We start from the raw sequence: 21069 nt of genomic DNA, 5'->3' as shown, positions 1-21069 counted from the left end.
TTGCAGGCCTGGTCCCTCCCAACTGCCCTCCCCTGCTGGCCATCTTGTGGCAGTCATCTTGTGTCCACATGGGGGCAACTATCTTTGACCACATGGGGGCAGCCATCTTGTGTGTTGGAGTGATGGTCAATTTGCATATTACTCTTTTATTAGATAGGGATTTATGGGTAATCTATTAATGCACCTCACTCAAGTCTAATGCAATATACTGTCCATATTTATTTATTATATGCTTTACTAGGATAGTTAAATTTTACCAAGGGTACAATCAATTAATATGTTAGAAAGAGACAATTTTCTTTAATATTAAGTACATTACTTAATTTACTCAAAATATCCTTTGTGAGCATTATGTCAAGTGCTATTCATAATATACTAAGAAGGCAACAATGACCAAGGTAGGCACCATTCCTGTCTTGATGAAGCTTTTCTTATTATGGGTGATGCAGACCAGGCTATAAGAGTGACCAGTACTTCGAATGGGGAAATTGATGTCCTATGAAAACACATCAATGGGGCTCAACCCCCTAATTCTAGAACCTTATAGGACTTCCTAGAGGAAGTAACAGTTAAGTAATGCCTATTGAATAAGGAAATAACAAACAAGTAGGTGGGATAGGAAAAGAGGGTTAAGGGTACTTCAGACACTGCTAAGGCCATATGAAAGACCATGAAGCAAGGGAGCACATGTGGTGGACAAAACACTAAAAGAAGTAGTGTGCCTGGAGAGGGGATCATGTGTAGGAATATTTGAACATTTCTTTTGCATTTTGTTTAACATTCATCAACAGTTAAGATTTAAGCCTTGATTTATCTATTGAGCTGATAATCCAAGGCTTTCTTTCCAACAAAAGTATTCCTAATCTAATACAAGGCAGTGTAGTGAAGGACCAGTCAAACTGCATCCTTGCCAGCGTCAGATGGTATCATTTAGGCTATTTTAATAGCAGGAGAATAAAAAGTTATTCGTTATGTTTATAACTATCATTTCAAGGTTTATGGAGTGATTTAAGGGAAACCCCTAAAGGAAGCTCTGTTCAAAGAGATCTCCCATAATTCTTTTCTTGAAGACTGAAATTCCTATTTTTCTCTGTTTTGGCATAAGGTATTGAAAGTCCTTGTTAATTTGTAAATTTATTAGTGGAAAGGATTACATATTCGATTGCTTTCAGCCATGAACACTATAAAAAGTTATTTTTTCATATTGGTTAGCAAAGGATGGATCATAGTACAGTTAAATTTTGAATGTGAATTTAGAGATAGAAACAATCCCTAAAAAAGTGAAAACTTCGATGTGGGCATTGGACTTGTGGAAGACTTGGAAAGCAGTGATGGAGAGTGGAAAGATGGTATTACCCCCAAAAGGTGATGAAATGACTCCAAGTCATATTCTATTCACATTTTTTCCTAGTCCTGGCCCTGTCCACAGTAGCCATTCTAGAGCAAAGTAGAATATATCTTTGATATGAAACTTAATTGAAACATGAATGTGACACTTGTTGTTGTTGCATGGATGATTTTTCAATGTAATGTAGACCAACAGAATCATGGTTTTCTTCTTATTCTTTAGCTATTAGGCCATGCATGCATACCCCATATCTTAGGGGCCATGCAGAGTTGCATTAGATGGGGAGGGTAGAGGTTAATGCAGTTGTTGGCATCAAAATTAGGTGGAGTAATTTTGATTGTTTGGTTATAGCAATCATCATAACTAAGATTTCCAGTTCTATCATATGTCATTTGCATTTCACTGTTTACGTGCAATGACAGTCATTTGGCTATCATAAACATTCTGATTGTCCTCCTTCTGAGCATATGATAATCATTTTCATTCCCCACCTCCTACAGTTTTGTCTTGCCTTGGCCAATGAAAAGGGAATGAAAGTGATGTGGGCATTAGCCAGCCGAAGATGAGAATATATGGGCTTCCTTTGAATGATACACATTAAATAATCATTGGGAAATGTAGAATTGTGAGAAGTATTGAATGAAAAATAAATTTTCTTAATAATCATAGCAAGAAGGAAAATGGACAATTACAAATTAGTATTTATCTGGCTACACCCTACCTATTTCGTGTAAAAGCCAGGAACCCCCAAATTCTTCTGAAGTAGTCCTTATAGTTGTTAGGAAAATCTTGCTGTGCTCCACAGCCTAAGCATTTGACTGCAATGTGCCACTTGTGATCTTTTTCTCCAAATTATTATGGCAGTGGTAATGAATAAAGTAGCAGTTTTTTCAATAGTGACATCAGAGGTGTCCCTGCTACAATACTGCAATTGCTGAGCCAAAATACAATCCCACATGCCAAGGGCAATGGCACTGAGACCAAAACTCTGACTATTGCAGTTAACACAAATGCCCCCTCACATTACTATGAGGGTTTCTACCATTCATATACCAAATGCCATGGACTCTCAAAAATCTCATTTACATTAGTTTTTATTCATTTTTGTTTCATTACAATACTCTTTGTCTCTAAGTAAAAATATGAGATCTTGGTGGCTAGACTAGAGAAACACACAGAAATGGAGGTAGTCTCAGAATCATCCTTACCCTTTGTCCAAATAAACCAATGTATCTAAAACATTCCTTCTTCCCTTCAGAATATTTCACTGCTAGGAGTTGCCTTGGGCCCTTTGCATACAGAGACTTGATGGACTTGATGGAGATTTATCCATTCTTAAGACTTGTCAGTATACTAGGGTGATTGTTGGTTAGGCCTAAGCTGGGTATTCACTTACAAATACTTTGAGAGCTAGTAGAGTTTCTTTGATTGTATTTGCAAGAATGTCGTGGATCCATCTAAGAAGGTAGTGAACTAAAGAGAATTGAATTGAGTGAAATAGAGGAAAAGAGGATAATTACAATGTAGAGCCACTGTAGAATTTCTTTACAAAGGTACATTCATTAGAAAATCATACTGGCAATTAAAGCACCTGCAGTTGTTTCTAAAGAGCAATATTTGAGGCTATTTAAAAAATATATCACTGTTGTTCAAGTATACCTACAATTGCTCTAAGCCATCTGATGAATGAGTGTGCCAGAGACCCTTTGTACCCCCCCCCAAATGCATTCTTTACTTCTTTATTTAGTAATAAAATATGAGTTTTATCTGGGCACTTGTTCCTTAAAGGCTTTTGATGGTTCTGAATGGGAGAGACATCCCTGCCATTTCTTACTTTTTCCTTCTAGCTGGTTAGATCAAAGATATATTGTGGGAACTTGATCAGCTACCTTAAACCATGAGTCAGCAGCTCCATAATGGTGGAGCAACAAAGATACAAGAAGCTTGAGTCCCTGACACCAAAAAACTGCTTCTTAAGTCTTGGACTGTTTTCACTCAGACTATTAAATGAGACATAAATAAATTTCTATCTAATTTAACCTACTGTTATTATTTTTTTTACAGCAGATAAGATTGTAACCTAACTGATTGATACAATGAGAAAATTGAGACCATAAAAGAAAGCTACCAAATATTTAGGCAAAACTGGGAAGATCAGAGTTCCTTTTGCAATAAAAGATACTTAAGGTAAAGCAAAATAATAAAAATGCATGTTGACAAAGTTACACCACTCATTGTTTATTCACTACTAGGAGAAGCAAGTGTGAGATTTTTCCAAAATAATACACGTTAGTTAATTTACTCTAATTCTGTAATCCATACCCATAGTATCAAACATTAGAAAATGCTTTTGAATGCCAATGAGTTTCAATAGCTAACTTCACCCTATTACCCCAATCATGGGAAACAATTATTCCCTCATTCCTCAGAATAGGTTCATTAGAATAATGAAACTCTCCATTCTTCTATTCCCCACTTCTATGCCAGTCATTAAAAACCAAATTGCTACCATCCTATGAATAAGTTTCTCTCCCAGCAACACATGACTGAATGCCCTCTGCTCCTAGAAGATTCGCAATCATAGAATTACCATTGCCCAGGCCCAGTGACTCTGTAGGCCATGGGCTGTAGACATGGCATCTGCCTCTAGGCTGATTGGTTATAAGCCCAGTCCTGAATGGATCAGCTTAGTTCAGGTAATAAATAAGAATTGTTTGGTTGCATGCAATAGGAAACATGACAAATAGTGATTTAAGCCATAATGATACTTATTATCCCATTAAAATAAAGAGCCTGCAGGTAGGAGGCCCCAAGATTAGTTAACTTCAGTAGCATAATGACATCATTGAATACCTGGACACTTTTTATTTTTCTACTTCGCTGTTCTCAGCATGTTGGCTTCCACCCCTCCTGGACAGAAGATGGCTGATGCAGCCCACACTTGCATCCTTCTTCAATCCTATTCTAAAGGCATAAGCTGGAGGAAAGGACAGGAAGCAGCTTTTTCCTGGCACATCTCTGTCCAAATCAAGGAGGAAAGTCCTTGCCAGATGACCTTTAATAACTTGCTACTAAAATTGTGGTCCTCAGATCACACAGTTCATCACCTGGGAACTCATTAAAAATAATAGTTCAAGCCCCACCCTGATTAATGATCCAGATTCTGCATTTTAACAAGATCCTGGGTGATTTGAATGCACAGAAACGTTAGAGAAGCACCACTCTGACTTTTTCTTTTATCTTTTTAGCCAGGGCTTGATAACACAACTATCCTTGGTGGAAGGAAGGATTGGAAATTAATATTCTTTTTTTTTTAGCCTCTTTAGTGGGAAACAGGAAAGGGCAAATGAGGTAGAGAATGGCTGTTGGTGGGACAGCTCCCAGGATCTGCCTCGGTATTTCTCCAGAGACAGAGTGTGCAGAGCTCCACGCTCCCTGCAGTGCAGTGCTGCCCAGGGTGGCATTAAGTTCATGGAGCCTCTGAAACCTGCCCAGACAATGAGGCACTGGCCCCAGCAGTGGTATTTTTAACAGCAGGTTGAAACTTTACCCACGTGATTTTGGAAAGCCTTCTTGTTTTTGACAATCTTGAGGTTTAAGAGCTCTGTCTAACCCAGGGAAAGTCAAAGGAAAAACATTAAAGCTAGTATAATTGAAGGGAAGGTGAAAATTGTAAAATAACAGGTTTCTTTTCAGTTGTTATGAAAAAAATTTTCACTAGAGCACCAATAAAATCTATTTTATGTATATATATATATTTTTCTGCTATGCATTAATTTTTTGGCTTTAATGAAAGTTTATTAAGAAAGTTGCTTATAAATATGAAATAACTAGCATTGTGAGATTTTAGCCTGATTTTTATTTTTATTTTATTTATTTAATTTTTTAAATTTTATTTTATTGTTTAAAGTATTACCAATAGTAGTACATATGTCTCCTTTTTTTCCCCACTGACCTTCCCCCGGCCTCCCCTACCCCCTGGCACTTGCTGTCACCCCCCCCCCCCCCCCGCCCCCAGTGTCTGCGTCCATTGGTTATGCTTATATGCATGCATACAAGTCCTTTGGTTGATCTCTTACCAGCCCCCCAAAATCTCCCCAGCCTTCCTGCTGTAGTTTGACAGTCTGTTCGATACTTCTTTGCCTCTTTATCTATTTTTGTTCATCAGTATATAATGTTCTTTATATTTCACAAATGAGTGAGATCATGTGGTATTTTTCTTTCACTGAGTAGCTTATTTCACTTAGCATAATGCTCTCCAGTTCCATCCATGCTGTTGCAAATGGTAAGAATTCCTTCTTTTTTACAGCAGCATAGTATTTCATTGTGTAGATGTACCACTGTTTTTTAATCCACTCATCTGCTGATGGGCACTTGGGCTGTTTCCAAACCTTAGCTATTGTAAATTGTGCTTCTATGAACATAGGGGTGCATATGTCTTTTCTGAGTGGTTTTTCTGTTTTCTTGGGATATATTCCTAGAAGTTGTATTACTGGGTCAAATGGCAGTTCCATTTTTAATTTTTTGAGGAAATGCCATACTGTTTTCCACAGTGGCTGCACCAGTCTGCATTCCCACCAGCAGTGCACAAGGGTTCCTTTTTCTCCACATCCTCGCCAGCACTTGTCATTTGTTGATTTGTTGATGATAGCCATTCTGACAGGTGTGAGATGGTACCTCATTGTTGTTTTGATTTGCATCTCTCAGATGATTTGTGACTTTGAGCATGTTTTCATATGTCTCTTGGCTTTCTGTATGTGCTCTTTCGAAAAGTATCTATTTAGGTCCTTTGCCCATTTTTTGATTGGTTTATCTTCCTTTTGTGAGTTGTATGAGTTCCCTGTAAATGTTGTAGATTAAACCCTTATCGGAGATAACATTGGCAAATATGTTCTCCCATGCAGTGGGCTTTCTTGTTGTTTTGTTGATGGTTTCCTTTGCTGTGCAGAAGCTTTTTATTTTGATGTAGTCCCATTTGTTTATTTTCTCCTTAGTTTCCATTGCCCTAGAAGCTGTATCGGTAAAGATATTGCTACAACAAATGTCTGCTATTGTGTTGCCTATGGCTTCTTCTAAGATTTTTATGGCTTCCCATCTTACGTTTAAGTCCTTTATCCATTTTGAGTTTACTTTTATGTATGGTGTAAGTTGGTATAGTTTCATTTTTTTTGAAAGTATCTGTCCAATTTTCTCAACACCATTTATTGAAGAGACTGTCTTGTCTCATTGTATGCTCTTGCCTTCTTTGTCAAATATTAATTGAGCATAATGGCTTGTGTCGATTTCTGGGTTCTCTGTTCTGTTCCACTGGTCTGTATGTCTGTTCTTATGCCAGTACCAGGCAGTTTTGAGGACAGTGGCTTTGTAGTATAGCTTGATATCTGGTATTGTGATCCCTCCTATATTGTTCTTCTTTCTCAAGATTGCTGCAGCTATTTGGGTTCATTTTTTATTCCAGATGAATTTTTTGAGAGTTCGTTCTAGGTCTTTGAAGTATGCCATTGGTATTTTAATGGGGATTGCATTGAATTTATAGATTGCTTTGTGTAGTATGGACATTTTAATGATGTTGATTCTACCAATCCATGAACATGGTATATTCTTCCATTTGTTCATGTCTTCTTCTATCCTTTTTTTTTTTTTTTTTTTAGCATCCTGAAATTTTCTGGGTACAGGTCCTTTATCTCCTTGGTTAAATTTATTCCTAGGTATTTTAATTTTTTTGTTGCAATGGTAAATGGGATTGCTTTTTTAGTTTCTCTTTCTGTAAGTTCATTATTGGTATATAGAAAAGCCATAGACTTTTGGGTGTTAATTTTGTATCCTGCTACATTGCCAAATTCATTTATTAAGTCTAGTAGTTTTTTGATGGAGTCTTTGGGGTTTTCTAGGTACAATATAATGTCATCTGCAAATAAGGACAGTTTTACTTCTTCTTTTCCAATTTGGATGCCTTTATTTCTTCTTCTTGTCTGATCACAATGGCTAGTACTTCCAGTACTATGTCAAACAGGAGTAGTGAGAGTGGGCATCCCTGTCTTGTTCCTGTTCTTAGGGGAAATGGTTTTAGTTTTTGCCCATTGAGTATGATGTTGACTGTGGGTTTGTCATATATGGCTTTTATTATGTTGAGGTATGATCCTTCTATTCCCACCTTGCTGAGAGTTTTTATCAAGAAAGGGTGTTGGATTTTGTCAAATGCTTTTTCTGCATCAATAGATATGATTATATGGTTTTTATCATTCAGTTTGTTTATGTGATGTATCACATTTATTGATTTGCAGATATTGTACTATCCTTGCATCCCTGGAATAAATCCCACTTAGTCATGGTGTATGATCTTTCTAATGTAATGCTGGATTTGATTTGCTAGAATTTTGTTGAGAATTTTGGCGTCTATGTTCATGAGGGATATTGGCCTGTAGTTCTCTTTTTTTGTGGTGTCTTTAACTGGTTTTGGGATTAGGGTAATGCTGGCTTTGTAGAAAGAGCTTGGAAGTATTCCTTCCTCTTGAATTTTTTGGATTAGTCTGAAGAAGGTATGTTTTATTTCTTCTTTGAATGTTTGATAAAACTCCCCTGTGAAGCCATCTGGTCCAGGGCTTATGTTTGTTGGAAGTTTTTTTTATTACTGCTTCAATTTCCTCCATAGATATTGGCCTATTCAGATTTTTTTATTCCTCCTGGTTGAGTTTTGGAAGGTCATATTTTCCTAGGAATGTGTCCATTTCTTCTAGGTTGACCAGTTTGTTGGAATAGAGTTGCTCACAGTATTTTTTTGTGATTCTTCATATTTTTGTGGGGTCTGTTGTTATTTCACCTCTTTCATTTCTGATTTTACTTATTTGGGTCCTCTCTCTTTGCTTCTTGGTGAGCCTGGCTAGAGGTTCATCAATCTTGTTTATCCTTTCAAAGAACCAGCTTTTGGTTTCATTGATCTTTTGTTTTTTTTGTGTGTTTTTTTGTGTGTGTTGTTTTTTTGGTTTCTATGTCATTTTTTTCTGCTCTCATCTTTATTATTTCCTTCCTTCTGCTCACTCTGGGTTTTTCTTGTTGTTCTCTTTCTAATTCTTCAAGTTGCAGATTTAGATGGTTTATTACCAGTTTTTCTTGTTTTATTCAGGTGGTCCTGTAATGCTATGAACTTCCCTCTCAGGACTGCTTTCACTATGTCCCAAAGATTTTGGATTGTTGTGTTTTCATTGTCGTTTGTTTCCAGGATGTTTTTTATTTCTTCTTTGATCTCTTTGGCAACCCACTCATTGTTTAATAGTATGCTATTCAGCCTCCAAGTGTTTGAATTTTTGTGACTGTTTTTATTGTAGTTGATTTCTAATTTTATTCCACTGTGATCTGAGAAGATGCTTGATATGATTTTAATCTTCATGAATTTGGAGAGACTTTGTCTGTGTCCCAATATGTGGTCTATCTTTGAAAATGTCCCATGTGCGCTTGAGAAGAATGTATATTCTATAGTTTTGGGGTGGAATATTCTAAAGATGTCGATTAAGTCCATCTGATCTAGTGAGTCGTTTAGGATTGCTGTTTCTTTGCTAATTTTTTGTCTAGCACATTAAGCTCCATGTCAGTCACTGGTGATTGACACTATACTTTCCATATGGAAGACAAAACAGGCTTGGTGCTTAACGTGCTAAAGGATTTGTCTAGTGATGTTAATGGGGTATTAAAGTCTCCTACTATGATTATATTGCTGTCAATCTCTCCCCTGATATATTCCAGAAGTTTTTTTTTTTTTTTATGCATTTGGGTGCTCCTGCATTATGTTTACCAGAGTTATATCCTCTTGTTGTATCGATCCCTTTAGAATTATGAAGTGGCCTTCCTTGTCTCTTGTTATGGTCTTCACTTTGAGGTCTATTTTGTGAGATATAAGTATTGCTACCTCAGCTTTTTTTTTCATTTCCATTTTCCTGATAGATATTTTTCCATCCCTTCATTTTCAGTCTGTGTGAGTCACTTGTTCTGAGGTGGATTTCCTGTAGACAGAATATATATGGGTCATGTTTTCTTATCCATTTAGCACTTGATATCTTTTGATTGGAGCATTTAGTCCATTTATGTTAAATGTTATTATTTACTAGAGGCCTGGTGCATGAAAATTCATGCACTGGAGGGGGGTGGTCCCTCAGCCTGGCCTGCCCCCTCTCACAGTCTGGGAGCCCTCAGGGGTGGGAGGTGACCCAGTGATCAGGAAAAGGCAATGCCCCATCACACCTCTGCTACTGCCACTGCTGGCAGCGCAAGCCTTGGCCAGCCGTGGTTACCTGAGCCTCGGGTGGCCCTGGGTGGCTGGGCAGCTGCCACCCGAGACTTGCCTCTGTCTCGGGTGGCCCTGGACAGCTGCCATCCGAGGCTTGCCTGCACCTCGGGCCAGCCCTGGGCAGCTGGGGGGCTGAAGGGACTGGGGGACTCTGAAGAAAGGCATGCAGCACAGCTGGACCCACCTGGGGGCGGGCCCCACCATGCCGCATGCCTGCCACCCCGGTGGGGCTGAGAGGACTAGGTGCTGTCATCTTGGGGCTGTGGGCGCTGCCATCTTTGAGGGCGTGGCAGTAAATTAGCATATTCCCTCTTTATTGGCTGTGGGCACCAGCATCTTTGTGAGGGCATGACAGGCAATTAGCATATTCCCTCTTTATTAGATAGGATAGGTACTTATTTGTGCTTTATGCTGTGTTCCTTCCTCCCTTTCTATTTCTTCTTTTTAAAGCATTCCCTTTAGCATTTCTTACATTGCTGACTTGGTAGTGATAAATTCCCTTAGCATTTTTTTTTTAATCTGTGAAGCTCCTTCAATTTTGATTGATAGCCTTGCTGGATAGAGTATTCTTGGATGCAGTCCTTTGCTTTGCATCACTTTGTATACTTCATTCCATTCCCTTCTAGCTTGGTGTGTTTCTGTTGAGAAATCATTTGATAATCTGATGGGGGAATCCTTTGTAGGTAACTCTCTGTCTCTGTCTTGCAGCCTTTAAGATTCTCTCTTTGTCATTAACATTTGCTATTAAAATTATGACATGTCTTGGTGTATGTCTTTTGGGATTCATCTTGCTTGGAAATCTCTATACTTGTGTGACTTTTTTCTTCCCCATATCAGGGAAGTTTTCTGCCATTATTTCTTCAAATAGATTCTCTAATCCTTGCTGCTCTTCTTGTCCTTCTGGCACCCCTATTATATGTATGTTACTTCATTTTGTGTTGTCCCAGAGCTCTCTTAGGCTCTCCTCCTGCTTTTTAATTTTTTTTCTCCAGTTGGTGTTCATATTGGGCTTGTTTCTCTGCCTTATCTTCTAACTCACTAATTTGGTCCTCTGCTTCTTCTAGTCTACTGTTAAAGCCTTCCATAGCATTTTTGATTGTAACTATATCACTTTTGATTTCTTCCTGATTTTTGCATAGGTTGTTGATTTTCTGGTCCATCCAGTTTATGAACTGTATGACCATTACTCTGAATTCTTTTTCTGTCATATTGCACGCCTTAGTTTCACTTACTTCCTTTCTTGGCAATTTCTCTTTTTCTTTCCTCTGGGGATTGTTTTGTTGTTTCCCCATCCTAACTATCACCAGAAGGTTCAAACACTGAGTTGCAGGGGCCTGAGCCGTGTGCAGTGGGAGCATTGCATCACCCAAGTGTTACTAAAGAGCTCTGACACTGAGATGTATGGCTGCCGTGGGTCGGTGGGAGCCATGCATGCAGAGAATCAGTGTCACCAGCACTCAGTGCGGCCTTGTGTGTGCACCTAGAATCAGAGACCCTGCATGTGCCACAGTGAAAAAAAAAGTCCCTGTGGGTGTACAACAAAAATCAGACTCCCCTAGCTTGCACCAGGAGTCAGAGATCCTGTGTGCATGCACTGAGAATCGAGTATTGGAGTCTCTATCACTTGGTGCGGCCTCATGCCTTGAATCAGGGTCCCTGTGAGGGCATGAGCTGAGAACTGGAGTCACAGGTGCTTAGTGTGCATGCACTAAAAATCAGGGATCCCGTGTGCACAAGATGAGAAACAGAGTCCCCACGTGTGCTCACTGAGAGTCAAGTCACTGATGCTCAGTACTACCTCTCACACGGAAAATCAGGGTCCCCAGTCTGCTTGGGTGGGTGAGGGGGAGTTGCACAGCCTTTAGCCTGATTTTTAAATGAGAACTGTGTTATTTCAAGGTTGAGTCATTAATAAGCGAAGTCTTCTTAAGTGTTTCATGAAGTAAAATTCTAATGAGCTTGCCATTCATACAAAGTAACAAAACACAATGATAAAATAGCATATTAAAAAAATAATAAAATAAAGGAAAAAGGGGGAATTCTCATTCTTGGAGCAAAGACCTTGTAAACTTGAATTTAAACCAATTTTGGTTTGACTTCCTGGTGATTATGTGATGATTTATGTGTGGAAACATAAAAATAACTTAACAACAACAACAAAAGTTTAGGCTGTTATAAAGAATAAAAAGGTTTTTTTGAGCAAAGGAGGAATTACAATGTAGAGCACAGATTCAAGTAGTAACCTAAATTTATTTGCAAAGAAAGGCAGGGTTAATAAAGGGCAAAGTCATAGGAGATATTCTCATTTATGTCCTCCAACCTCCGTGTAAATGGAGGATGCTGGGTAGGTCAGTTGGGATTGGTTAGGTCTGTTATGTAAATGAGGATGCTAGTTATCAAAATTGGTTCCTTTCAATGTAAAGTATGCAGATGGTCTGGTCATCATGATGAGTAGGAAATAAAGTCCACATAGCAATCATGGATCCAGAATGCTTGTTGTTCTGCTTTGGGTTGAATTTAGCAACTTAACAATAGTTCCAAGAAGTGCATAAGTCCCACTTCCTCAGTGGCCTCCCGACTGTTTCAAGAGACTCTCTTAGCAATGCTTACTACATTTTATTTTCCCCATTATTATAACAGATGTCTTTTTTTCCCCCCCTCATCAAATACCTGGACACAAAATACCTCTGGTCTCAAAATACCCCTGCATATTTATTTGAAACCTTCTAAATCAGTCATCTTTCCCACAGTTTATTTAAAGGACATTTTGAGAATGGGTTTTAGACTACATTTTCATTTCTTCCCAACCAAATCTTTATTTTGTTTAATTCCATGGAAAATGTATGTTCCTAATGAACCTATCTCTCTTGTGTTGCCTTGCCTGTTTGATTTGATAGAATAAATTAGTATAACTTTAGAGAAAAAGGAATCTTTGCAGGGAAGAAGCAGAGGAGTCTTCTATAGGGAGATGGCTGTTTGATTTCAGAAATTCTGCAGAAACACTCAATAGTGTGCTCTCTGATCAAAAGTGCAAATGAGTCAGTGGCCGTGTGCAAGGGAGCAAAGAATTGGAGGACAGGTCACGCCTTACAGAGCTTGGCATGTTTTAGGTGCACATAGCTCTCATGAAATTGGCTGGGAGGCCCCTACAGAGATCTGCTGGCAGACGGTGGTGCCCACTAAAACAACTGTGACTTTCAATAAAAATTCATGCCACGGGTGCCAAAGCAAACTTGTGAAAATTGTCCACTTTCAGGCAACCCGGACAAAAACCTTAGGAGGGCTGAAGTCACTATTTCAAAAGCTCTCTATAGCCAGGAGAAATGTATCTCGGATTTATCTGAATGCAGGTTCTTGTAAATGGCAGAGCCACCGTTAGCCAAATTTGCATTTCATACCTGAAGCCTGGATTTGGCTCAACCTAATCTGGCTAGTCAAAACAGTGAGGCTCCTTGGTCCTTGTTCTCTGAGATGCTAAATGGAGATTTCAGGAATGTAGTAAAACTGGATCTTGAATTTAAAGGTTTGGTGGTTAATTAGGGATTTGGGGAAGAGTCCTGTTTTTATTCTTTCAGATAGATGGTGTTCATTGAACTAAAAGGAAAATAATGTTTTCAACAAAGCAAAAAAGCAAGTTCAATTACGAAACCGGAGGCCTTAAGAAAATATTTTTTTCTCTTTTTGGTATTTGAATTTCAGATTCTCGTCAAATGTGAATTGTGTCCAGTCTGTTCAGTGGTAAATCAGAATGTCACCACTTGACCTTGGCAGAGTTACCTGGTAATGAGGATGAAAGGTGTATGGAACAATTTGTGTCTGAGTCACCGAGTTTCCCTTCAGCAGCATGAATGTGTCATCTGTTTTGTCATGGCTCATCTTGAGCAATAGAAGCCACAGTTGTCGCGGAGAGGAATGGGAAGTGCAGCAGCCTGCAGGTCAGGAGGTGATGCTCACACATAGTTTACATCTGTAAATGCATAGATATCCGGGAAGGATGCACAAGAAGCTGGTAACAGAGGTTACTGAGGGAGAAGGTCCTAGAGTGGGAACCTAGTGAGTCAGGGGTGGGAAAAGAATTTATTTTTTCATGTATGCCTTGTTTCCATTTATATATATATTCCATTCAAGAAAATAAGTGTAATATCAAGAGAATGAGAAGGACCATATTTTCTTGGGTCTACATTAAACTGGATGGATATTTTACTCCCTCTGGATGTTAGATGCCTCTTTTCTAAAATGAAGTGAAATAGAATATAGACTTCAGAAATAGCTCTCTCTCTCTCCCTGGCCGATGCTTTAATCATTGAGCCACATCAACCAGGGCATAGCTAATAGTTTTTAAAGTAGGAACTCCAAAATTATAGAAAACAACATTTTTCATTCGGAGTCTGATGGAGACATAATGTATTATGAATAATAACAATAGGAACCAAAACCAGTATCTTCCTAGTCAAAAAGTTCAAAATTCAATGGCTGTGTATTGAGTGGCTATTCTGAGAAAGAACATTAGGGACATAAGGTGGTAAGGGGGAAGTTGCTTGGGGTGGAAGTTCCTGTGGATGACAGGAGAACAGGGTGGCTAAAGGCCCAGGGACTATAACAAACAAGGCACAATCAAGGGCAGAACTTGGTTCAGACCGTGTTCGCCTGACTGGGATTATCACTTCACAAGAGTCTCTGCCTGCCTTTGCTTTATCTAGGAGCAAACTCTGGTGTGGCTGCCCTTGAACAGCTGAGCTGACCTTGTCTTAGTATTTTCCTGTAACTGGGCTCTGTCCTCATACCCAGAGTATGTACTGGCCCACACTTCAGACAGCTCTTAGCTTTATTCCCACCCACTCTAATTCCATTACAGCCTTCATAGGGGAAGATGGTTTAATTCTCTGTCCTTACACTTTCTCTATCTGTCTTTTGCATTACCAGAGTGATTTCAGCCTTAGTCACATACAACTGAGTGTCTGCCGCCTCACTGCTCAGGGCAGGTGATGTGGAAAAGAACGTAGGCTCTGAAGTCAGGCAGGCAGGGCCTGCGTTCACATTTCAAAGGTGTCCTCCCTTATTGGCTACCGAAGGATGACTAAGCTATTTAGACTCTGGGCCTGCTGCTTCATTTGTAATGCAATCCCTTAGTTATGCATCATGAGTCTGGAAAGAGCCAGTGGACATAGCCTCTTCTAGAAAGAGAGTCTTCTCATTTGAACACATGCAGAGTCCAGAGCATCAGACTCAGCCTTGGCATTATTGACATTTCAACAAGATAATTCTTTGCTGTGCAGGGCTGAGTTGTGCACTGTAGGAAGTTCAGCAGCACCCCAGGCCTCTATTCCCCACCCACTAGATGACAGTAACATTCCCTCCACCTCATATCTGACAACCAGAAATAACTCTAGACAGGGAGCAATCATCTCTGTTGAGAACTACTGATTCAGAGGGCGATTTTCCTATCAAGTTTCATTTTGGTTCAAACAGAGTCAGACTAGGGTGGGTGTCTGGAAAATCTTGTCTTCTGTTGGTTTCCCTTACCATGTGCACTCCGTCTAGCTTCATTCCACAGCTCCCTGGGACGACGGGGAAATAGCATCTACAAGAGTCAGTCTGAGGCTTCTTGCAGACTTCAGGGATGGCCTCTAAAAGGCAAACAAACTTGGTCTTGCTGATATTGACCCATGCCTTGGTAAAGCTTTCACAAGTTATTTCTCTAGCCATGTTTCAATCTCAGCGAAAACTTGTAGGAAATCAGGGAGGGAGGAGGAGAGACAGAAAACTTCATCCTACAATAGCAAAGAGAGAACTCAATAGCAAATTGCCAGGCACAGGACTAGAGTAACCTCTCTTCTTCCTTTCTAGGTCTCAGAATACAGGGCTGCTTACTAACCAGGGCCATCTCTCTCCCTCAGGGTGGTGACCAACAGCCTCTACACAAGAAACTTCAGGCTGGGACTGTGGGTTTGAACGCTTTACTTCTTGGATAGATTATATTTCTATTCATCAGGTCTTGAAGTCAGTGTGAAGAATTTGTACTTTTTATTCAATGGGTATTTAAGAGAGGAGCGGATTTCTAATAGGTGTGAGGTTGACAGTATAAAATCCATTAAAATTATTGTGGGTAATGGAAACTGGAAAAACTCTTGTATGAGTTGGTTGAAATGACACTAATGATGTTCTTAGAAGATGCTTCAAGTGAGAGAAAAGAATAGAATCCAGATGATAGGCTAGAGAGGCTTAAACAAATGAGGGAAGCTGTGGGGAGGATGGAGGCAGTGACAGACCACTCTTTACCAAGAAGAGGGTGGGTGCCCAGAGCAAATGCAGATTAAGTTTTTAAGACAGGACACCTGAGACTGAATGAAGATTGAGGGGAAGAAGCCAGTAGAATAGCAGCAATTAAAGGTGCCAGGGAGGAGGGACTAATCGGGAAGCAAAGTACCAGAGAAGAAACGTCCCTCCCTGTGAGACTTACGGAAAAATGAGACTAAGAGGGAATTCCTTATAACTTACTGTTTTCAATTAGGAGTTGAAATGCTTTTCATAAAATGCACATGAAAAGGTAAATATTAGACTATTATCAGCCATGAACCACTTAATTTAAACCAGCTTTGAAAATCTGTGGGCAATAAACTAGTGACCAAGTATTTATTAAACATTTATTGTTCACATGCCACAAGGCATTGGACTTCTGCCAGTTCTCTAAACGGAAAGGCAGAATTATTTCAAAATGTCTATATTACATTTAGTAGAAAACTTTAAGTATTAATCTGGCCTTCACATCTTGTAAGTTTTAGTTATCTTCAACCAGCCTGGTCACTATTACTATCACTTTTAACAAAGTGTGTACCCAGCTTAGTAGGCAAATATTTACTGAGCACCTACTACGTACAAGTACTGTGCTTGCTTTGGTTTAGTGGGTGTTGAACAAGAAGTGGGACAGCAGGGTGGAGAGCTGTGCGTGGACAGTTTGGCAAGCCAGAATGTGTGATGCGTCGTCTAGACTCAACAGATACTTAAAATCTCAGGCCCTTGAAACAGGAGGCTTTATAGCACAGTATAGACAAAATATTTTATTATCCATAGAGTGTAAGATTGAATACTGAAGAAATATCCCCTGTGCATAGGAAGGGGGATCAAAAGAAAGAAATCCTTCTATCCGCCCTTGCAATGTTTGCATTTATACCAAAGATAAAGCAAGAGAGTGTTTTGAAAAAAAAATTTTTGGAGTTTGAGTTTAAATCTGTGGCACATAAATAAATAACAATGTCCTCTGTTTAGGTGCCTCGTCAATTTAAAAAAGTTAGGCCAGTACTGCCTTTTTGTCTGAAGACAGTTGGCTGGACTAGAGGCTATTTTAAAGTATACTTCAGCTCCAAAAGCTCCATTTTTATGATAAAAACCACTCAAGTGCATAGAAAATATGATACATTTATTGCCCTTCTCAAACTAATGCATTTATTTCTTGAATACAGTTAAGGAACGATTTGCTGTGCTTTTTTGTTTTGACAATTTAGGAAGGGTTTCCATGGTTTCTGTGGCCTCGTGGTCATTTTTTCTGTATGTCAGTTTGACCATAAGATTATCTGAGGCCAACATTGTCAGCTCTTTGGATATATATCTGTTAGGCCTGCATTCCCACAGAGGCAGTAAAAACTGGCTTTGGAGGTGACATAATTTTAGATAATACATTGGTTTGTGGCCCACCAAAGGGACATAATATATAAGCTAATATAAGATATATCTGTATTATTAAAAGTTCATGGTTGGGGGTATTAGAAAAAATATATATATATACACAATTGGAAAGGGAAGCAATAATGAAAAAAAGGTTGAGAAACACCCCCCTGAAAGGAGTCCTCAGGGATTTGAGATGTGTTGGTCAGCACTCTGATACATCAAATGTACTTTTTTTTCTTGAGTTTTAAAAGTCTGTATTTAAAGTGTATCTTCCCCTTTTGTTTCTAACCTTCCACAGGACACATTTTGCAATGTTAAATGTAGTATATTAAACTCAATCTGTGCCTGGACTTTCCTTGTGACAAAAGGCATGTCTTAACAAATGGGTCTCCTTGGAGGTCAGACTGTTCTGTGTGGCAATCGGACAGCAAGGGGTCACTGGAGGCCGTGGAAGGGGAGTCGCTGGGCACCAGAAAGGCATACATTTCAAACCCAGATTTAACTCTGCAATTGGTGCAAGTCATTGAAAACCTCTACTCCTAATTTTATCATCCATAAAATAAGGGTACTGAGGCTTCTCCTTGTAGGGTTGCTCAATGATTTGAGATAAGGGGTGTCAGGTGGCTGGCACTCGCTGTGTCTGAGCTAAGTGGTAAGGCCAAGTAAACAACTGGGTAGAAGAGAACAAGAAGCCCAGTGGACCTATTTTCCCAAACTTCACAAACATCCTGTTTGAGTTCCTGCTGCTGCTGTTAAAAAAAAAAAAAAAGAAAGAAAGAAAAGAAAAATTCTTGCACACATAGTCCCTGCCCAGTTTAAATAAACTTATCAGTAGTTTTCAGAGTAAGAGTTGGGCTTTGCATCAATGAAGAGACAGACAACAGGACCGTCAGTGATATTGGCAGGGAGCAGCATTCTTTTCTGCTACATAAAAACCATGATTTATTCCTTTAATGAAAAAGTCAGGGGGTGTGCAGGCACAACAGCTGTGGTTTTACGAAGGGGAAATGAGCCAGAATTCCTTGTGGCGGGGCTGTTGCCACAAGGGGTCAGATCTGGATTACTGGTGAGGCTGGCATCATCCCACAGTGACACAAACATGACCGGACATCAAATAGCATGAAACAACTCGCAGTTGTTTTAGATGAGAGAAGCCCGAGCAATGCCACACCAGACCAGCTCTGTGTAAGTAAGGGCTTCAGCGTCTTTGATCTGAGGTTGAGTGAAGTGTCTGGAGTGGGAACAGAAGAAGGAACACAGTTATCTTGAAGCTCTTGCTGGTTGCTGGTTGACCACTGGGCAGATGTGAGCAGTTTGGCTGTCACCAAGAATCAAGGGCTTTCCCCCGCCATGTTATAAATAGGGGTGGGTAAATATTTTGGATTCATCAGCCTCCAAGTATTTTTCAGACGTTTTGGGTTCAACCAAACAGAATACATAGTGCTGAGCACATTCTCCCTTGATTTTTTTTTAGGGACTGTGTGTGATTTATGGGAAATGAAATCCATATGTTTCTGCTTCATTTACACTTAAATCATCAAAAGGTTGTGTTGTAAGAGCTATTTAATGTCCAAGATGCCTTTTGAATTTGATTTTTTTTTAAATAAGCCACTTAAAAGTGTTGGCCCTATTAAAAGGCAGAGAAAAAGGGAGAGAGGGAGGGAGGGAGGGAGGGAGGGAGGGAGGAGAGAGAGAGAGAGAGAGAGAGAGAGAGAGAGAGAGAGAGAGAGAGAGAGAGAGAGAGAGAGAGCCCAGTTAGAGAGGGGCAGGCACCCAGGAAGGCCTGTTTTGCCAGGATGAAATAAATTTGAACACAAGGGAGTTAAATTTAAGATGAAACTACAAACCCATGAATTTCAAATGAGCCCATAATTACAGAGAAAACAAAGGCTCCCCTGCAGCCAGTTTCAGAAGCAGCTCCTGTGACTGCAGGAAGGCAGCTGGCGGCCTGGCAACCCCACCAGCCTGCGAAGACACCTTTACTCCCCAGCTAGCACATGTGCCCACTGCTCCAGGGGCTGTTGTCCAGGCATCCCAGAGCAGTCCCGAGGAAGAACTCTTTGACCTATTTTAGCATGGAAATACCTGCCCTCTCCGTGTTTTCCCGGGGTTGTCCTGTTCTAGGCCAGCGGTTCCTATCTGTTCTGCCATCTGACCCAAATAGCCAGCCGCTGGCCTGGATACTGTGTGTGCATTTGGGATAGTGTTTATTTATTAGGCGATTTGTTTAGAGAAGTATCTCTTTTAGCTCACAATCAGGCTGAGAAAGCATACTGTGTAAAGTAAGAAATATATTGCCAGGGACCCACAAGTTGGTAAAAAGCCAAATATAAAACTAAGTTTTCTTACCCCCTCTCAGTAGATAGTCACTCTTACAGCAGCTCTTAGGTCATTGTAGACATGCCTCAGCATTTATATATGGCATATTATGAAAGATTTCAGAAGAGGGATTCAAACTGGAACTATTTTATGTGATAGTATAATTGAGATATCTGTAAAGCTCTGTAGAGGATGTTATCTATCCATAATTTGAGCATTACCAAGTGTTAGGATGTGGAACTTCATTATCCAACAGGGACTTTAGAGTGTGGTCTGAAATCACTTCAACAGCTAACAGTTCTATGAATCACCTGTATCCCAATTCATTTACCTGGGGATGAGGTACAGTTTTGGAATCTTCAAGGTTAGGGTTCTTTCCCTCCCCAACTCCTAACTCTAAGAAACATTCAATAAGATGTTTTAATCTCATCATCCAGCAATTACTACTGTTAACATTTTGGTGAATGTTCTTTGAGTTAAGATCACACACATAGCGCGCGCGCGCGCACACACACACACACACACACACACAGAGAGAGAGAGAGAGAGAGAGAGAGAGAGAGAGAGAGAATTTAATGATATCATACTGTTTATTCTGTTTTGTAGCTTCTCTTTTTAGAAATATACAGTATTGTGGACTTTTTGCCATGGAAATGGACTGTTTTTTACTTTGTGAACTTTAATGCTTGGAGAGTATTTCATTCACGGCAATTAGCGTAATGTCTCAGAGTATTTTTAAATATGAGGTTCAAAAAATTATTTCAGATACATTTTAAAAAGTTACCTTATTTTTAAAAAATGTTTGCTATCTTAGGGCACATTAGAAAATAAACTAACCATAGCTTCTACATCTTGTATTTTCTTGCATTTTAGACCAAAGCACAGGCATCCATTTGGAGTCATGGAGAATATCCATCTCCCTCTTTTAGAAGAGGCCCAGCTCTCCTAAATAGATGAACTTTTTTGAAGACTCTAGAAAAGATCAATAAGACATTTAGTAATGTTTGCTTCTTTTTCTTCCTTAGAAAAGAAAAAAGTTGTTTTCACGCCAAGACGATCCTTGTGACTTCAGTTCACCAGACTCTCTTTGTTTGATGCTTAGTCCATTGGTAAAGTTCGTGGAGCCCACTTCAAAGAAAGCTGAGGCCATTTTCCTCTCTATTTCTGAGTTTCTTCACCCCTTGTTTTGGATTTTTCCAATCTGTTACTAGAGAACTCAGTCCTGTCCCTTTTGTTGACAGGTTGCCAGGATACATCCAGGCGACAAAGGCTAAGGTTCCTGTTCCTGCAGCCTCACATACTACAGGGACTCCTGCAAGAGGGCCTGTGAACCAGGGAGCTCCCAGCTATTTTGCTCCTCTTTCTACCAGCAGCCCACCATAAAAGCCAAAACAGAAAGACAAAGAACAAATGTTACAAGGCGAGGTTCTCAGAAGGTATGCTCTTTCTCTATTGT

The 21069-nt window shown here is 39.7% G+C and overlaps 1 protein-coding gene across 1 annotated transcript in view; it reads left to right on the top strand.

The window, feature by feature from the left end:
* Nucleotides 1-20923: 20923 nt before the first annotated feature.
* Nucleotides 20924-21069, top strand: part of LOC103285927 (zinc finger protein 474) — a 57622-nt gene continuing 57476 nt past the window's right edge. Inside the window, 1 exon segment of the mRNA XM_028145129.2 lies at nucleotides 20924-21049. The gene's annotated coding sequence lies outside the window, so the exon portion shown is untranslated.

Source organism: Eptesicus fuscus, chromosome 4, assembly GCF_027574615.1.
Source record: "Eptesicus fuscus isolate TK198812 chromosome 4, DD_ASM_mEF_20220401, whole genome shotgun sequence".
Lineage (NCBI taxonomy): Eukaryota > Metazoa > Chordata > Mammalia > Chiroptera > Vespertilionidae > Eptesicus > Eptesicus fuscus.
This window is presented reverse-complemented; position numbering and strand designations above follow the sequence as displayed.